Source organism: Schistocerca serialis, chromosome 2, assembly GCF_023864345.2.
Source record: "Schistocerca serialis cubense isolate TAMUIC-IGC-003099 chromosome 2, iqSchSeri2.2, whole genome shotgun sequence".
Lineage (NCBI taxonomy): Eukaryota > Metazoa > Arthropoda > Insecta > Orthoptera > Acrididae > Schistocerca > Schistocerca serialis.
This window is the reverse complement of record NC_064639.1, coordinates 1,061,209,779-1,061,230,508: the sequence shown is the minus strand read 5'-3', so window position 1 is coordinate 1,061,230,508 and position 20,730 is coordinate 1,061,209,779.

Below are 20,730 nucleotides of genomic sequence, written 5' to 3'. Positions count from 1 at the left end.
TTTGCAGGACAATGCTCAAGCACGTACAGTGCAAGCTGTTACTGATTTGTTTGACTGATGGGGCTGCTAAGTGCTATACCACCTACTGCACTCCCCTGACTTTAAGCCCTCGTAAGTTCAACTCGATTTATGAACTAAAAGAAACACTTCATGGCATTCGCTTCAGAACAGCTACAAATTCGTTGGGCAATAGACCGCGTCGCTCGAACTGCCAACACAACTGGCACAGCTAAGTGTATCCTATGATTTCCACATTGCTGGCAATGGGTTATTCACAATGCTGGTGACTACTTTGAAGGTTAGCAAAACTTTGAAACACGTATCTATTTTGTACAAGCTGTAAATAAATAGTTCCCACTATTAAAGTTCCAACCCTCGTATTTGCTCTAAAAATAGAAAAGCGAGAAACAAACAGTGGAATGTCACTAGTCAAACAACTTTTCCTCCTTTCGGAAGAAACACTAGATAAGAACAGTCTGTCGTTGATAAAAACCTTACAGGAATGATGTACGACAGCAGTAAATTAAAAATAAGTAGCAAAATGAATGGTGTGACATGACAGTTTTACACATCCGAGTTGCACACATCTGATAAGTCACAGGTTCATACGACTAGAGACAGAACATACGGCGAACAGTCTATCTCTATAATAGTCGTAGGATCATACGATTAGAATGTATGACACAACTGCCTATCTCTGCAGCTATACTGTGGTCCTACTGTCGTACATAACGAACTTCACGGAAACGTAGGAGATAATGTTCTGCGCCAGCTTCACATGTTGTTACGAGCGCTCAAGGTGTATTGCAGGTAAGACAGAGAAGATGGGACTATATGCTATCATATCCCATACGTGCTCAATGGACAACAGGTCGATGATCGTGATGGTAAGTCAGATGACCAACATCTTGTATGGTACATTGAGCAATTCGAGATGTTTGTATATTGGCGTTACCGTACTGAAAGAGCACATCTCCCTCACGTTGTTCAGATGGCAAGACTTTGGGCTGGATGATTCTCAAACACTGTTGTGTGTTCCAACAAACACTCGAGATCATTGTAGGCTATGGCCGAAGTTGGTCCTGTACGCCACTGTCAAATGCACTCCAATAGTTTCCGCTCTCCTAGGTATAATCTGTTCTCATTACTAAGCACAGGCTGCGCATCATTCACCCGACACGCTGTATCTTTCATGCAGTGAGGTGACAGACCGACGAACCACACCCTTACTCGTAGGCCAACTTCCAAAAACGGTTCTTGACACACAATGTGCAACGCAGGTCATCACTTGTGCTGCGGTCGGCAAGCGTTAAGCTGTAACTGCTAATCCGATTCGTCGATAACCAGTTACCGGTGCGTTCCGCAACTCGAACGATGAGCGAGTACACCTTACGTGAAGCACCGGCATCAATATCGACACACAGCTGACTTATTAGTCCGAAGTGTTGGGTAATACTTTGGATGCTTCGGAAGGACCCAGCCACCCCCTGTCTATAACGCAGGTCATAACAAAGAGGTACGGCTAAGCTATGAGGCAACATTTTTCAAACATAGAGGAATAAAAAGTATTATATGGACACGGGTTCGAAAACGCTTTATTTCCGTGTTAGAGCTAATTTTCTGCCTCTTTTCTTAACCACAACAATCAAGGGAAACACAAGTGGTTTGACTCATACTCAACAAACAGAAATGAAAAGGTTGTGCTGAGTAATTCAAACATTGTTGGAAGGAGAAAAAATTTCAGTGACAAGGGAGGAATCATGAAGGGAATCCCATATGGTTCAGTTCTGGGTCCACTCCTACTCCTTATTATTCGCTATCGAGAATCGTCACGAAATTGTGCAACACGTCATCAACAATGATCTTCTGTCAAAGTTTGGGCCGGCAGTGTTGGTGACTGTTTGTTAGGGCCCCATGCTCTCCCGTTCAGGCTCAACGGAGAAACTTCCCATGATTTCTTATAGAACATGCTAATTTCACTGTTAATGTTCGTGAGCTTTTAAATAACAGTTGAACAGAAGTGGACCAATTCCTTGGCCTTCACTCTCTCCAGATCTAAATTCACAACACTTTTATTTGTGGGGGGCATTTGAAAGCTGTGATGTACGGACCCCCGGTAGGTGTACAGAGTCTTCGTACCCGTATTGTGGAAGGCTATGAAAAAATACGCAATTCTCTAGGTATACATCAGCCCACCAGCGATTCAATGCGACGGCGTGTTCATGGACGTATCCTTGAACGGCGGGCATTTTGAACATTTCTTTAGGAGTGTTTCATACTATGCTAATATGTTCATTTCCTGCGAGTTTCCCATACTTAATGTGTTGAAGAGCTGTAGAAACTGAGATCTAACATAAAAATAAAGGGTTTCCGGACCCATACCGTGTTACATATTTCCTTTCTCTACGTGTTGTGAATGTTTCTTGAAAGTGAGGCCATACCTTTTTGTTACACTCTGTATATTGCTGAAATTCAGTTTACTGAACGAATTGTGCTCTTCCAGATGGCGGCATGTCTGCGAAGTATACTAGCCTATTACGATGCCGGAAACAGTAGACCATTCTTTAAGGACTTAGCGATGTAATACTGAGTTCGTTTTTCTCACTCCATCTATGGCGGTTTTATTGCACTCTGTCAGTAGATCCTCCAGACACTTCTACAACTACACTCCACAAGCCACCTTACGCTGTATGGGGGATGTTTCTCCAACATGTCTTTCGAGATGTTGAGTTTTCATCTCCCACTTGTGTAGAATAGCGTATTGTGCATACATCAAAATCACTGGACAAAGTTGCTCATTGTACAGGATAAAAAAAATAGCGCAAGATATTATCTACATCTACATCCATCTACATCTACATCCATACTCCGCAAGCCCCCTGACGGTGTGTGGCGGAGGGTACGTTGAGTACCTCTATCGGTTCTCCCTTCTATTCCAGTCTCGTATTGTTCGTGGGAAGAAGGATTGTCGGTATGCCTCTGTGTGGGCTGTAATCTCTCTGATTTTATCCTCATGGTCTCTTCGCGAGATATACGTAGCAGGGAGCAATATACTGCTTGACTTCTCGGTGAAGGTATGTTCTCGAAACTTCAACAAAAGCCCGTACCGAGCTACTGAGCGTCTCTCCTGGAGAGTCTTCCACTGTAGTTTATCTATCACCTCCGTAACGCTCTCGCGATTATTAAATGATCCTCTAACGAAGCGCGCTGCTCTCCGTTGGATCTTCTCTATCTCTTCTATCGACCCTATCTGGTACGGATCCCACACTGCTGAACAGTATTCAAGCAGTGGGCGAACAAGCGTACTGTAACCTACTTCCTTTGTTTTCGGATTGCATTTCCTTAGTATTCTTCCAATGAATCTCAGTCTGGCATCTGCTTTACCAACGATCAATTTTATATGATCATTCCATTTTAAATCACTCCTAATGCGTACTCCCAGATAATTTATGGAATTAACTGCTTCCAGTTGCTGACCTGCTATATTGTAGCTAAATGATAAGGGATCTTTCTTTCTGTGTATTCGCAGCACATTACACTTGTCTACATTGAGATTCAATTGCCATTCCCTGCACCATGCGTCAATTCGATGCAGATCCTCGTGCATTTCAGTACAATTTTCCATTGTTACAACCTCTCGATATACCACAGCATCATCCGCAAAAAGCCTCAGTGAACTTCCGATGTCATCCACAAGGTCATTTATGTATATTGTGAATAGCAACGGTCCTACGACACTCCCCTGCGGCACACCTGAAATCACTCTTACTTCGGAAGACTTCTCTCCATTGAGAATGACATGCTGCGTTATGTTATCTAGGAACTTTTCAATCCAATCACACAATTGGTCTGATAGTCCATATGCTCTTACTTTGTTCATTAAACGACTGTGGGGAACTGTATCGAACGCCTTGCGGAAGCGAAGAAACACGGCATCTACCTGGGAACCCGTGTCTATGGCCCTCTGAGTCTCGTGGACGAATAGCGCGAGCTCGGTTTCACACGATCGTCTTTTTCGATACCCATGCTGATTCCTACAGAGTAGATTTCTAGTCTCCAGAAAAGTCATTATACTCGAACATAATACGTGTTCCAAAATTCTACAACTGATCGGTTGTATCATTATAAGCCGTGAAAACTGAAACTGTCGACTTTCTTTTTGACGAATTGCACTAATCTTGGTGCAACGCTGTTGTAATCCATATATTCACATAATTGGTTTTCATGTAGATTTGGGTTATTGTGAGTTATTAATTTGATCATTGCCGTAGACTATGATCCCATAAACGATGAAATAGAGCGTTTTTTTATTGTGATCAAAGAAATAATACCTACGGTCCATAACGTCTCATAGAACACGAAACAAATCCTTCACGTGACGACACAAAATCTGTTCATGTATATGATTAAGATCCCTTTCAGTATTACTTTCTTTATCCACTGTGAAATAAAATTATTGTTGCAAACACTGTAGGTACAGTTTACCAGAAACACAAAGAATACGAAAGTAGATTATAAATTCCACACTGTTGCTCCCTATTTCCCTGATATATGGATCAATTTCTTGATCACTGGATTACTGAGACATTTAGCATCTAACTATGTCATTACTGGCGCAGGTTGAACATTGAAGCTGAAATGAAGTGCAAATATCACTGGAAATCTGATCCACAATTTAAGTTATTACAAAATTGTAAGAAAACATATTAGACGTTAGACAAAGTTTGCTGTGATTAACAATTGTATTTGGAGTACGGAACTGTTGCACGTCGTATATCTTCTCCTTTCTCCGAGCTGTAAACCGGTTCATCCAACAAGTGGCGTTAACACACTCACATAAATAAAACTTCAGTTAGCACTAGACGGCGAATCGTATTGCTTAGAACCTTTAAATGGTAGTGTGGTACTTGGAAACTGGTCCACAGAGCCAAATAAAAGATCATTAGAAGTAACAACACAGAATGATTACGGGAACATCGTATTTTCTGCTGTCAGCATGTCTGAGTGGATTAATTTATGGTCAAAGAAAATAAATAATTTTTTGCTTTCGTTCAGACAGTCTTCAGAGATGTAGCCGGGACATAATTAATTGTTTTTACAGCTATTTAGATGCAAAAGTAACACTCATTCTCAAGTCGACGACTAACAGCTGAGTGCGAGCATTTAAGATACTGGAAGAAATCAAGAATAACAAGTCTGCTACTCTCTTACACCATGGTGATTCATCTACATCTACGGGTATACTCGGGTAAATCACACTCAAGGGTTCATCGAACCATCTTCACAATAATTCTCCATTATGCCACTCTCGAGCAGCGAGCGGAAAAGACGAACGCTACATCTTTCCGTGTGAGCTCTGATTTCCCTTATTTTACTACGGTGATCGTTTCGTCCTATGTATTTCGGCGTTAACAAAATATTCTCGCATTCGAAACAAAAAGTTGGTGATTGAACTTTCGTGAGAAGATTTCGCTGCAACTAGAAGCGCCTTTGTTTTAATGATGTCCACCCAAATCCTGGTTCATGTGTGTGACACGCTTCCCCCTCTTTCTCAATAATACAAAACGTGCTGTTCTTCTTTTAACTTTCTCAATGTACCCCGGTAATCCTGTCTGGTAAGTATCCCACACCGGGCAGCAGAATGCCAAAAGAGGACGGACAAGTCTTGTGTAGGCAGTCTCTTTAGTGCGTCTGTTCCATCTTCTGAGTGTTCTGCCAATAAATCGCAGTCTCTGATTCGCCTTCCCCACAACGTCTTCTATGTGTTCTTTCCAATTTATGTTGTTCGTAATTGTAATTCCTAGGTATGCAGTTTAATTTAGGGCCTTTATATTTAACTGATTTAACTTGTAGCCGTAATATAACGGATTCCTTTTAGCAGTCATGTGGATGACCTCATACTTTTCATTACTTAGGATCAATTGCCAATTTTCGGACCTTACAGATCATCAGCAAACAAAATAAGACATAATATTCGAACACAATATACGGTATGTTGAGTATTCCAAGAAACTAATTTTGCAGGGCATTCACGCTTACGTTGTTTCTGACAGCGTGCATTGTCATCTGCGACACTGCTAATGTTACTTAATTAAGCAGAGCGGAAAATTCTGTGTTGCATACTAAATTGTTACAATGGTGTGCAGGCAGCATATCGCTCGCAATTAAAGCAAAGAAAATTAATTATTACTTTCTTATGAAGTCTTCATCAGGCCAATCAAAAAATCTTTCTCTCTCGCAGTAAAGATATCAAAAACCATATTATAAAATCAATATCCTCAATACAATTATACTTTCAACTAAATTGCACTGTCATTTATTAAGCCGTGATTTTCCACTTTCGTACAGTGTTGACTGATTTCTCTGTACAACAAGCAGAGACGTTATTGCATCTGCAATTGATTTTATAATATGGTTTTTGATATCTTTGTTGCGAGAGAGGAAGATGGTTTGATTGATTTGATGTAGTCTTCATAATAAGCTAATGATTATATTTCTTTTCTTTAAGAGCGCGCGAGATGCTGCCTGCAGATCATTATAACAATTTAGTATCCAACACAGAACTTCCCCCTCTTCTCAATTAGGTAACATTAGCAACTATTCAGGAAAGATTAACTCAGTTAATGTAACCTTTTGTAATCTACGATGAACATACATATTTTGTAATAATTCTTTGAACATGGCGTTGTTGAACAATGTATTTTCAGAGTTTGTCATTTCTTTGAAATTCTTGGTTATAATGAAGAATACTTTTGTAAAGTGACTTTTCTAAATTTGCCAATACACCTTTTAAAGGAATCAGCATTAACGTAATTTACCAAGTCATCATCCATTTCGCAATCTGTCATTTATTAAATAAAGTTTCACAGCTGGAATTTAAAATGCAGACGCATCACGTGGACTCACTGCACACGGAGTTCATCTGTGTACTTAGTTTGCCGCTCAGTAAGTGATATGTGCCTTTTTCGTAGCTTTCAGTAACAGCAGCAGCTGCAGTTTCCAGAAAGCAGCTGCCCGAACGTTATTCACTGCCACAGATAAGCGAAAAGAGAGAAAGAAAAAAAAATGTACATTTCAGATTGCAAGGGACTTTCTTTCATACGACCAGAAATCACTTAAGATTTTTCCAAATTTCATTCCAGAGAAGTAAAGTATGAAGCAGTGTTAAGATTTTTAAAGGGAACGTAATTAGAATCTGGTTAGGCGAATCAGTATTCTTTCTTGGAAATAACGCAGTGAGATTAACTTCTGTTTCGGGTCATTGTTCGCAATAGACTTAATTTCTTAAACAGCCTTTCAGACAATCCAAGGAAAGCAATTGCCAGTACAAATTCAGAAAATAGCATCTAATAAATTTTTTAGAAGAAGCTTTCACTTTATTCAATAGGAATGACCAACTACACCTTTCCGTACCTTTTGCGCAGAGAGAAAAGGTATGCAGAAACAATTCTTTGTTGCAGAATTATCGATCGACCACGAGAAGATTTTATCGATCGGCCACGAGAAGATTGAACACATTCAAAACCATTACAGAAAGTCTTTTTATCGTTTACTGTACAATTATACAAGTTTCTATACCGCCCCAAGTGTCGTGGACGATATGCTCGTAAAAAATACGCAACTATCCGTCTTGTAACCGAATGCAGCAAATAGAAAGGCCACATAAAGTACATTATGTCTACGAGGTAAGGACTTATACAAGTGCACGGGACGTGTGAGGTTTCATTCTTTAATAGAAAAGTACTGTGACATGTTCCACACACATAACAATATGATTGTCGCAATAAAATGTTACTTACTTCGAAATTATGTTCGTATTTAATTAATATGTGTTTAAATCCTCAGCTGTAAAAGTCAAGAGGCCTATTCCGATACCAGGAAGTTCACGACAGTGCCACGTCGATCCATGCTGAGAAAGAGCACGACGTGAGCTAGCCACTTACAAACGGTTAACCTAATGTCCACAGTTCTACTTAACAAGCGGATTCCACAGAAAAGGTTAAATGCAAACCGCGAGATATCGGGAAGTAAAGCCGACCTACATAGTTCGGAGAGCTCGAGTGCACCATTCCACAACATAGTAAACGACAGAGTTCATCGAAGTCTTTACTACTCTACAGTCAAATGCAACAAAAAACAAAGTCACAAACGTCAAGCTGTATCATAAGATGGTAAATCTGCATAATTTTTAATAACGCGATATGTGCAAAAAAACGATGGTACAAGCGGCTTTGGAAACCGTAAGAATATAAGGAAAATACATACCTTCAAAATACAAAACTGGTCAGCAAGATATACGCAAGACACTCCACCTGGAAAGTCGCGAGTGAAGGCGATTTTTCGGATCAGATCAACCAGAGAGCTAGATTAATTCGAGCAAGAAGGCATTTTTCTTTATTATTACTTGGTGTTCAAATGGCTCTGAGCACTATGGGACTCAACATCTTAGGTCATAAATCCCCTAGAACGTAGAACTACTTAAACCTAACTAACCTAAGGACATCACACACACCCATGCCCGAGGCAGGATTCGAACCTGCGACCGTAGCAGTCCCGCGGTTCCGGACTGCAGCGCCAGAACCGCACGGCCACCGCGGCCGGCATTACTTGGTGTACTGAAGACGTTGCTTTGTTGGACTTCCTTACTATTGGATATAATCGACAAAACTAAGTAAGTGCCTAAGTTTTATATTTCTTTGATCGTTTAGAGAATGTCTGTTTTCAATAAAATTAAACTATTACAGCTGACATATAGTATATCTTCAGGCACCCACAATTTTCTGAAATATTTACCGAGCGTGGTGGCGCAGTGGCTAGCACACTGGACTCGCATTCGGGAGGACGACGGTTCAATCCCACGTCCGGCCATCCTGATTTAGGTTTTCCGTGATTTCCCTAAATTGCTCCAGGCAAATGCCGGGGTGGTTTCTTTGAAAAGGGCACTGCCGACTTCCTCCCCTAATCGGGTGAGGCCGATGGCCTCGCTGTTTGGTCCCCTCCCCCGAATCAGCCAGCCAGCCATGAAATGAGTTAAGTCAGTATGTATAAAAGGAGATGGACATATAATAATCATAGGTAATTCGAACGCTTGGGTAGGTGAGGGGACAGAAGACAGAGTTAAGAGAAAATATGGGCTCGGTCCTATAAATGTGAGTAGAGAAACACCCTTGAGTTCTGCAATTAAGTTCTAAGACAATAAAAAAAAGAACTCACCACGGAGGAATTATCCGAATGGGATGGAAATCGGTAGATGTGATATACATGTACAGACAAACAAATGATTAAACTTTCAGAAAAAAATGGATGATTTATTCGAGAGAAACAGCTTCACAAATTGAGCAACTCAGTAACGCTTTGGTCTACCTCTGGTCATTATGCAGGAAGTAATTTGGCTTGGCACTGATTAATAGAGTTGTTAGATGTTCTCCTGAGAGATATCGTGCCAAATTTTGTCCAACTGACGCAATAGAGCGTCAAAACCCGTAAGTGTTTGGAGCTCCCTGCTCGTATTGCTCCAAACGTTCTCGGTTGTAGAGAGATCCGGCGACCTAGATGGCCAAGGTAGTGTCTAGCAAGCCCGAAGAGAAGCAGCAGAAACTCTTATCGAGAGCGGGCGGGCTTTATCTTGCTGAAATGTAAGCCAGGATGGCTTGCCATGAAGAGCAATAGAATATCGTCGACGTATCTCTGTGATGTACGGTTGCCGTGGATGACAATCAAAGGGGTCTTGCTGTCAAATGAAATGACAAATCAGACCATCACTCCTGGTCCGCGGACCGTATGGCGGAAGACGGTAAGATCGGTATCCCATCGCTGTCCAGGGCGTCTCCAGACTCTTCTTCGCTGGGCATTGGGACTCAGTTCGAAGCGGGACACATCAGTGAAGACAGTTCTGCTCCATTCAATAATATTCCAGGCCGAAGACGGGTCTGGAGATGCCCTGGACAAGGTGAAATACCAAACCGACTGTCGCTTCGGCACCGTTACAGTACAGCGGTACGTCGACGATATTCTACGCTCCATTGTGTGCCCTTCAAGACAAGCCATCCAGGCTTAAATTTCAGAAAGATAATGCCCGCTCGCACATGACGAGAGTATCTACTACTTGTCTTTGTCCTTGGAAACCCTATCTTGACCAGCAAGGTCATCGTAGTTCTCCCCAGTTGAGAACGTTTGGAGCATTAAGGGTAGGGCCTTCAAAAAACTCGGGATTGTGACAATCTTACGCTGCAGTTGTACAAAGTGTCACGACCACAACCAACAACGCTATCAAGCAATGCTAAGCCAAATAATTACTTGCCTAAAGGCCAGAGGTGGAGCAACGCGTTATTGACTTGCTTTATTTGAAACGCTCTTTCTCTTAAATAAATTAGCCTATTTTTCTGAAACTGTATTTATTTGTCTGTACATGTACGCCACATCCATCGATTCGTCCCATTCCGACAAGTCCTTCTTGTTGTGTCGTCTTTCTGTTTTAGAGTGTAACAACAAATACACTGTTCAAGAATCAGTAAGGCGTACCCAGGAGCAGATATAGACTCAGATCACAGTTTAATGATGATGAAGAATAGGCTAAAGGTTAAGAGAATCGCCCGTAAGAATTAGTGTGGAAGGAAACGAGATTCTGAAACACTGAAGAATGATGTAGCCCGTCTGTAGTTCGCTAAGGACGTGGTTACTGCAGTAAGGTGTAACAGAGTAGGCACTTCAGCTGAAGAGGAGTGGACGTAAAGGGAAATAAAAACGTTGGAAACACAAACGTAATACTGCGAAGGTAACTGTGAAGGTGCCTTGCGTAACAGGAGAAATACTTAAATTAATCGACGAAAGAAATAAGTACAAAAATGTTCAAGGAAACAAAGGAATACTGCAGTACTTTTCCTTAGAAGTGAAAAAAATAGGAAGTGCTGGGAGTCTACGATGAATTGGTTCGAAGAAAACGCATGGAAACTGAATAGGAAATAATCATCGGAAGGACAAATTTAACTGGTAGAAAAATCAAAACAGTTTAAGGCGAAATTGAAAGCTAAGGCGCCGGCATTTGGAGCGCAAAGGGAGTTCCAATGTTGAACGCAGATGAGAGAGCGGGCAGGCGGAATGAAATATGGCAGGCTCTTCTGACCCACCCATCTCGCGGATGGAAGCTCCTTCAAGTCTATCCCTCTTTAGTTTTATCGATTATGCTTAGTTTATTTATTGTGTGTGGGCTGATCTTTTACATGCAGATACAGTGATTGAGCGTTATGTACTATAATGACTTGATATTCCTATTACTTTTGGGTTGTGGAACTCTCTTCCTTTCACTGCTTTTTAGTTACTTCTGTTTCGTGGCCACTTTGCCCAGCTTACGGACGCAGCCGAGGGGTGTGATAGAACGTCGATGATGTCGGTTCTTGGAAGGACGGGAGGAACGGCCAATAGAGCCTTCGCTAATAGTCTTACAGAGGGCGTGGCCTATTCCGATGGACGCACAGTGATTGTGTGCGAAATGACGAGGCTCTGGCTGCAGAGCCAGTAGGGTTTGTTCGCTGGCCTTCGATTAATTTGGTTTTAGGAAAGGTAAATGCACCAAGAGACAGTTCAGATGCTGAGGTTTATGATGGTAGCAAGACTTAAATTAAGACGCCTCCATAGGATTTGTCGATCTAGAAAAAGCGTTCGGCAATGTCAAATGGTGAAAGATATTCGAAACTCTCAGAAAAATAGGTACAAGCTATATGGAAATATCGACACACGCAATACGCACAAGAAACAAGAGAGAAGAAAAAGAATGGAAACCCAAGAACGAAGTGGTCGGAATAGAAATGGTGTTAAGGCAGGAATCAATCTTTCTCCTACACTGTTCGATCTCTAGACCAAGAAATCTATGACGGAAATAAAAGAAAGGTTCAGGAATAGGATTTCATTTCAGGGTGTGTGGACACAAATGGTAAGATTCGCTGATGACATTACTTTCCTCAGTGAAAGTGGGGAAGATATCAGTGGCTATTGAAAGGAATAAACTACAGAGCAAGAATATGGATTGAGAGTAAACCAAAGAAAGAAGAAAATAGTGAAGAGTAGCTGAAATGAGATTAGCGATAAACCTTACTTCGAAATTGGGGGTCACGAATGTAAATGTACTTGAATTACCTTTACGGCACCTCACCTCAACCTCTCGATATCAGCAATATTCTACTGTGTTTCTGTAAAATAGTTAACATATTTCTGTGACAACATTCAGATTTGATTTAATTAGTGTAGAGATACTTCGATACATCTATATGTATATATTGCAATGATTTTATTTTTATGTGTTTTTTTTCTTTTGTCACTATGATCTTTGACGTACTTGTAACTCTGATTTTTGGGCGCGTAAGCGGTTATTAGAGAGTCAAGCTTTGGTCGTCATGTTAAAAAGACGCAAATTGTAGTCAGTTTATGAAATGTGAACTTTAACAGTGAGGAAGATTTTTCAAGTTTGTTTTATAATGTGAAGTGATGTTTTGAAACGAGTTACGTGATATTGCACAGAAGTAATAAAAAATAAGTGTAACTTAAATTCGGAGTGCTGATTACTTTTTTGCATCACCATTGCCCTAACTTGCAAAAGTTTAATCTTCAAGAATGGTTTGTGAAGCGCATCTATAAAACTTTGAATATCGCAGAATAACACCTAGGCCTCTTTGCATCCGAACTTGGAATCATCACTACCAAGATTTTCGACGATTGAGCCATGAGTTCACAACGAGACCAGCGTGGGAAACACGAAAAGATGAGTGCTTAGTTTATCCATTATTTCAAGAAATGACTTTAGTAACTATGCTCTAATGACACCTGCCACATAATATAACTTTGTTGTTGCCCGAAAATGCAATATTTAGCAGCGTGAGCAACACTACAATCATGCGACATAAAAGTTTTCTGGGTTTGGTACAGCGTCATAATGTAAAAACTACTGCTGCTATAGAAAAGCCAACGTTTCGGCCATGATTGCAGCGGCCTACTTCTGGGTCTATGTCGACTGACTCTGGCCGCGGAAGCCTACGCAATTATACTACAATCATAATTAATTTTTGACCTTTGTTGTGGTAGGGTTGTTAGACGAAGTAAACGTAGCGAAGGAATCCTACCAACTTGGAAGCACAAAATTACGCATGACGGATGAAGGAAGGAGGATAGAGGAGTGTAGTAACCTTTTCCCCGCAGCTTCGCCTGCGTACATGCCCGCATCTCGTGGTCGTGCGGTAGCGTTCTCGCTTCCCACGCCCGGGTTCCCGGGTTCGATTCCCGGCGGGGTCAGGGATTTTCTCTGCCTCGTGATGGCTGGGTGTTGTGTGCTGTCCTTAGGTTAGTTAGGTTTAAGTAGTTCTAAGTTCTAGGGGACTGATGACCATAGATGTTAAGTCCCATAGTGCTCAGAGCCATTTGAACCATTTGAACCTGCGTACATGTTCGACACATAAACTGCACACATCTCTTTCTCTCCACGCTCTCTGTCCCTTCATGTTCTCCTTGCCCCTTCCTCTGTCCATCTCTTCTACCTCCCTTCTCCAACCATATCTTCCTCACCCACCCTCGGTCCACCTCCTCCTCCTTCACCATTTCTCTGTCCATCTCATCCTTCCTCTTCCCTCCATATCCATCCCCTCCTTCTCCTCGCTCTGTCCATCCCCTGCTTTATCCATCTCAACCTTCGTCCGCACCTCGTGGTCGTGTGGTAGCGTTCTCGCTTCCCGCGCCCGGGTTCCCGGGTTCGATTCCCGGCGGGGTCAGGGATTTTCTCTGCCTCGTGATGACTGGGTGTTGTATGCTGTCCTTATGTTAGTTAGGTTTAAGTAGTTCTAAGTTCTAGGGGACTGATGACCATAGATGTTGAGTCCCATAGTGCTCAGAGCCATTTGAACCATCTCAACCTTCTCCCAGCCATGCCCATCTGCATGCGTAACCCCTGCAAAACCGGTCGATGTACTATACCCATATAGTACGCTTGTAGTGCAGGACATTCTACGTGTTAGAAGCTGACAAAATCGTTTTTGCCGACTAGGAGGCTCTAACCGCCTACAGTGCTGATGCTCCTAAAGTGTGTTGTTTGAGTGCCAAATTTGGTACAGATTAATCCAGTGTTTTGGGAGTAGATGCTGGATCGTATACAAAAGACTGTAACAGGCAGAGAGGACTTTCGTTGCTAAAAGATCTTTACTTGTATCGTATACAGGATTAATTTTAGGATAAAGCTTCCGGGAATTTACATTTTGGGCACAGCGATGTATCGACGTGAGTCACTGAATGTAGGAAAACTGTAAATAAAGAGAATTGAACCGTTCAAGACCTGATATTAGAGAGGCATACTGAAAATCGAGTGAACTGACATTACTATAAACGAGGGGGTTATCTAAGAAATCAGCAAAAAAAGGAGTATATGCAAAAGACTAGAAAAAGGAATAGGATGATAGATCAAACTTCCTGGCAGATTAAAACTATGTGCTGAACCGAGACTCGAACTCGGGACCTTTGCCTTTCGCGGGAAGTGCTTTACCATCGGAGCTCCCCAAGCACGACTCACGCCCCGTCATCACAGCTTTACTTCTGCCAGTACCTCGCCTCCTACTTTCCAAACTGCACATTGAAAATCTCATTCTGGAAACATCCCCCAGGCTGTGGCTAAGCCGTGTCTCCGCAATATCCTTTCTTTCAGGAGTGCTAGTTCTGCAGGGTTCGCAGGAGAGCTTCTGTAAAGCTTGGAAGGTAGGAGACGAGGTACTTGCAGAAGTAAAGCTGTGAGGAGGGGGCGTGAGTCGTGCTTGGGTAGCTCAGTTGGTAGAGCACTAGCCCGCGAAAGGCAAAGGTCCCGAGTTCGAGTCTCGGTCTGGCACACAGTTTTAATCTGCCAGGAAGTTTCATATCAACGCACACTACGCTGTAGAGTGAAAATATCATTCAGGATGATAGATCATGTGTTACGACATCAGGGAATAACTTCATGGTACTAAAGGCAGCAAGAAGGGGCATAAACTTAGGGCAAGACTGAAATATTTCTAGAAAATAATTGAGAAGTCAGATGTAAGTGCTAAGCTGAGATGAAGAAGTTGGAACAGGAGAGGCAGTTGTGGCGGGCTGCATCGAATCACTCATAAGCTTGCCAACAAGAAAGGAAATGTTTGAGTTGGGGATCTCGTAAGACACCCACAATACACCGATGAATGCAGATCAGGTGAGGGGACTACTGTCATTACTCGGTACCCACAAAAACAAAAAATGGCTCTGAGCACTATGGGACTTAACTTCTGAGGTCATCAGTCCCCTAGAACTTAGAACTACTGAAACCTAACTAACCTAAGGACATCACACACATCCATGCCTGAGGCAGGATTCGAACCTACGACCGTAGCGGCCGCGTGGCTCCAGACTGTAGCGCCTAGAACCGCTCGGCCACTCCGGCCGCCTCGGTACCCACAGTTGCGAGGCGAGACATGATGGCGACATCAGTTTGAGAATGCTCGATCTAATACTGAAGTGATGGAATGGCGTTTGTGTTCATAGATAAGAGGGCAAACCTGTGTCAGGACCCCTTCTGTGTACTTTTGGATTACGGAAACGTCTTCTATAGAAACCGTTGTTGAACGCACATCATACTGAATCACATATTCACATGGGTTATCTGATGTATGGTTACAAATTGTTGGTACTAATTTGTTGCCTGCATACGCAATCACATATGTCGTCACCAAGAAATAAGATCGATCGAGACCGCTTAGCACAACTGATGTCATGTGCATAGCTCCATGACCACCATTGACAGCATTCTGCATGATACTGTGCTGATGTTATGATATTAAGAACCAGGTCGGGTTGACGGAGGAGATAGAGAAGATCCAAAGAAGAGCGGCGCGTTTCGTCACTGGGTTATTTGGTAACCGTGATAGCGTTACGGAGATGTTTAATAAACTCAAGTGGCAGACTCTGCAAGAGAGGCGCTCTGCATCGCGGTGTAGCTTGCTCGCCAGGTTTCGAGAGGGTGCGTTTCTGGATGAGGTATCGAATATATTGCTTCCCCCTACTTATACCTCCCGAGGAGATCACGAATGTAAAATTAGAGAGATTAGAGCGCGCACGGAGGCTTTCAGACAGTCGTTCTTCCCGCGAACCATACGCGACTGGAACACGAAAGGGAGGTAATGACAGTGGCACGTAAAGTGCCCTCCGCCACACACCGTTGGGTGGCTTGCGGAGTATCAATGTAGATGTAGATGTAGATGTAGATTACTGATGGCCAACATGCAGTTAGTCTTGCGTTCTGCAGTTGTCTACCTAAAGTGATGGTAGTTACAGGATGCACCAAGGAAGGCGTCAGTTCACCCTTAACGACAGAAATTGTGGCAGTTAGAATTCTTGGCGCTTGTCGGACATCCGCGGATCATCTCTCTTACTGGACTACATTAAATTGCCTGCAAAAGGCTCCTGTTTTTTTTTCTTCTGCAGGACTAATGGTTTCGCGTAGAGAGCGACAAAATATGAAAATCTTGCGCTTGGGTTTTTAAGGCCAGATGTAGAAATGCTGAATGGTGCGAAAAGTGGCAGTTGACTCTAAATAACGAAAAGTGTGAAGTCATCCACATGAGTGCTAAAAGGTACTCGTTAAACTTCGGTTACACGATAAATCAGTCTAATCTAAAAGTCGTAAATTCAACTAAATACCTAGGTATTACATTGAAAAGAATACATTGAAAATGTTTTGGGGGAAGGTTAACCAAAGGCTGCGTTTTATTGGCAGGACACTTAGAAAATGTAACAGACCTACTAAGGAGACTGCCTGCACTACGTTTGTCCGTCTTCTTTTAGAATACTGATGCGCGGTGTGGGGTCCTTACCAGGTAAGACTGGCGGAGTACATCGAAAAAGTTCAGAGAAAGGCAGCACGTTTTGTATTATCGCGAAATATGGGAGAGAGTGTCACAGAAATGATAGAGGATTTGGGCTGGAAACCATTAAAAGAAAGGCATTTTTCGTTGCGACGGATTCTTCTCACGAAATTCCAATCACCAACTTTCTCCTCCGAATGCGAAAATATTTTGTTGACACCGACCTACATAGGGCGGAACGATCACCACGATAAAATAAGGGAAATCGGAGCTAGTACGGAAAGATACAGGTGTTCATTCTTTCCGCGCGCTATACGAGATTGGAATAATAGACAATTGTAAAGGTGGTTCGATGAACCCGCTGCCAGGCACTTGAATGTGATTTGCAGAGTATCCATGTAGGTGTAGATGTAGAACATCAGTACGGGCAGCTGAATCATCCTGTATACCATAAACAACAAAAAGGTAGTTTGTGTAGTGTATGAATTGCAGCTTCAAAATATGTTTTAAAAATTTATGGATTAAGATAGTTTGACAGGATACAACATCTCAAATCATCCGTGCAAAAAGACGTCAGACTAGGATTATCGGTCAGTATCCCTATCTGGAGAATTACGTTGATTTCTTCCTTCCAGAGAGGGCTACGTACCACATTGTCAAATGCCTTGAAAACATACAGGCTATCTTAGGAACAATGGTCTGCGTTGTGGAATACGACTGGAAATATCGTTAGAAGCAAAAGAGTCTAGTAAATATGGGCCTCAAAAAGCATACCTGAAGAGCTAGGAACAGTTATTCATGTTTGTTACTGAGATACTAATCTCTGCTACTGCAAGCTCTTTTCTATCCATAATTTGGGAGACGGTAACATGGACCAAAACAAGAAAACATTGACTATTAACGTGGGAGCTAAGACGCATATCGTAAGAGCTAAGAGAAATTGTTCACTGGAAGAGTCGTGTTTTACAGTACCGAAGATGAACAAGTGCTTACAGCTTTAACGGTGCTCGCTTTAGAGACCATGTTTACCAGACAATTTTTTTCTTGAATTGGTCCACGTTACCACCTCTAAAAACATGGAAAGTAAAGAGCACGGAGTCGAAGAGATTTGTTACATAGTAACAAAAATGAAGAAATGCTCATAAATCTTAAGGTATGCCTTTTAGAGTCCATGTTTACTAGAAATTTTTTATTGTTTTGGTGTTGTTTTGAAAGATCGTTCCTGTCATATCTTTGAATGCTGACCATTCCTCCTGGGACATCCTGTATAAACACTGGTTAATACTGCTGCTAAGATGCTGCTTTTTTGACACGTGAACACAAACACAAACATGAAGGCTTCTGCACAAGTATCCATTCTTGTTGCCGTTGGATAGGGTTGACAAGGGAGCTATTTGATTAGTGCCTAGTGGTACTAACATTATTTACACAGGAGTGAAAATAACACCAGGTGCAAAGGGAACAGGTGCTACTGCGATGAACGACGGACAAAAGCGTACACTTGAATTACAACACTGTCAATTAAGAACATCTAAAAATTAAAAAGGCACTGGTGTAAAAAATAATTATTCAAATGACGGCCTGAGACAAGAGATTTGGCTGGAAAGTCTGTGTGTCATCTACAGGCATTACGAGTGTCAACACCTCTATACTCTAAGGTTAAGCTAAAAATTGAGGTGGCTGTTGTCCTTTGGTACGAATACCTCTCTTGGACTCGGCAATTCTTTGGAAAAAGGGAAAACCGAAGGAACATACACTAAAGTTCAGTAGTTAGGTATTTTCTGTCTTTGTGCGTAAGAAACTGTACAAGAAGTAGGCAGATAGTGCAGAGGAACTGCAAAAAAGTTTCAAGTCCTGCGAGAAGCATATTATAGCCTGTGCTAACAGACGGCAGAGACACCGAGTAAGTTCTACATCTGGGTAGCCCCTAGTGCGGAATTGTAATGGGAAGGAGCCACAGCAGCTGCTGGTAGTGATCTTGTTGCAGCTCTAGTCTCTAAATGAAAGACAAGCTAATTCATATGATAACAAAAGATGTTACTGCGTGCTGTTTGGTGTGAATATAACTATACTATGTTGCAATGGTTGTAAGATGTCGTGGTCTCCTGACCTTCATTGCTTACATATTCCGCCCTCACAATCATATTCCGCACATCAAGACGCTTCATTCGAACCCAAACTCGATAAGATAAAGTCAATGTTGTATGAATTCATGAAACGATATGCAAATAACTAATAAATCGCAAGCGCGCACCGTGGTTGAAATACTCGAGGCTGGCGTACACACATACATTCCAGACACGACGGTCACAGGAGCTTTTAGTGCGAGAGAGGCAACCGCACGCCAGGAGGCAGGTCCCAACCCATCTACGTCGGCCGGTGACCGCCCGTTGAGCAGACAGCGTTCGTCTGAGTGAAAGGACGACGCCGTGTTGGGCTTAAAAGCAAATTCCGCTACATTGTGTGGGAGCGGCCAGCCTACACATTCTTTACACATAGCACGCAGTTTCAGAGATTTTCACAGGGAGACAGCAAACGCCAAAAGCCGATACTACAGATTTCCGGTTTGGTCGCCTTAAACGAAACGTCATTCTCCCGTTTTAGAAGAGCAATGCTGATTGGCAGACGATATTTCTGACGCCTTGAGCTGAAGGAGTAATGGAAGAGACCAAAAGATATACCCCTTCATGTCTGGCGTGTAGAGGGGCCGTTCTGTTGTCCTCTTGGAGCGAGAACACGTAACGAGAGCGTGCGCGCTTGTACGTGTACTCAAAGAGCGAGGAACAAGTCTCTCCTCAGTACTTCACTGGGAGAGCACCTCTGTCGAGAGCGAATCGAAGTGCGACTCTGTATTCAGTCCTTGCGATTAAGTGTTGTTCACTGTGTTGGCCACCACACTTATTGTGAGGTGTGAACGGACAGAGTTATAGTTAAACGCCTGTGAGCGAATTTTGAGTGGCATCACGGTGGACTGGTTATCTGACCGGTGTACCACGCCAATAGTTAGACTAGGGGCGAATAGGATTCCTTGACATCATCAAGGTGTAGGGGGAGTTTGATTGGCGAAGGTCAATCTACATATAGAACAAAAGTTATCTTATTTGTCAGCAGCGAGCGGCGCAGACAGCCATCTTCGCAGCTTACGGTATTGTGTGCTACAGCTATTGCGAGCCCCATATTTCCTCCACAACAGTACCCTTCACTGCATTCCACATGCGACAGCCTCCACCATACCTAGCAACATTCTAACGGATAATTATTCAAGTTGAGTAGGTGCGGCTCTCAGCCATTCAGCCAAGTCAATAACAATCTTAAACTTTGTACAGAAATTTCATTAGCGAATCCTATCCTTGAGAGGTAACTTCACATTCCGTAAAGAACCAGGAAATAACGAGTTCAGTTCATAACTAAAAGTGCCATTGTGGTTTCTCAGAATTTCTGCAAAATAAATAATAATTTTCGTTAGTTTCATGTTTTTCTTACACTAACTAACACTACTCCAGTACCCAAGTATCCCACTAGTTACGTAAGAAATGTTGTGAATTTTTGTGTCATTTCCTTACAGTGGACGACTCCAGAAGATATCTATTGCTGGAAGTTTTTCAGGCATTTCTCTTTAGAACGTTACGAGCGTCTGTCTGACTTCTGTAGTAGTGTGGGGGTGGAAATTGCATCTTGCAGGTGCCACAGGGTAAAGGGTACATCTCAGATTAATCCGTTGTGCAGAATGACAGAATAGCAACCTCACACGTTCACCACAGATGCTATACATTTACTACTAAACACTATTTTTGAAAAAAAAATAGCGACAGCATTTAATTTCTACCGTTTATCTGTATCAGTTTGCACTTTGGATTTTGCCTCTCATGTTGTAAGTGCATTGTCATAT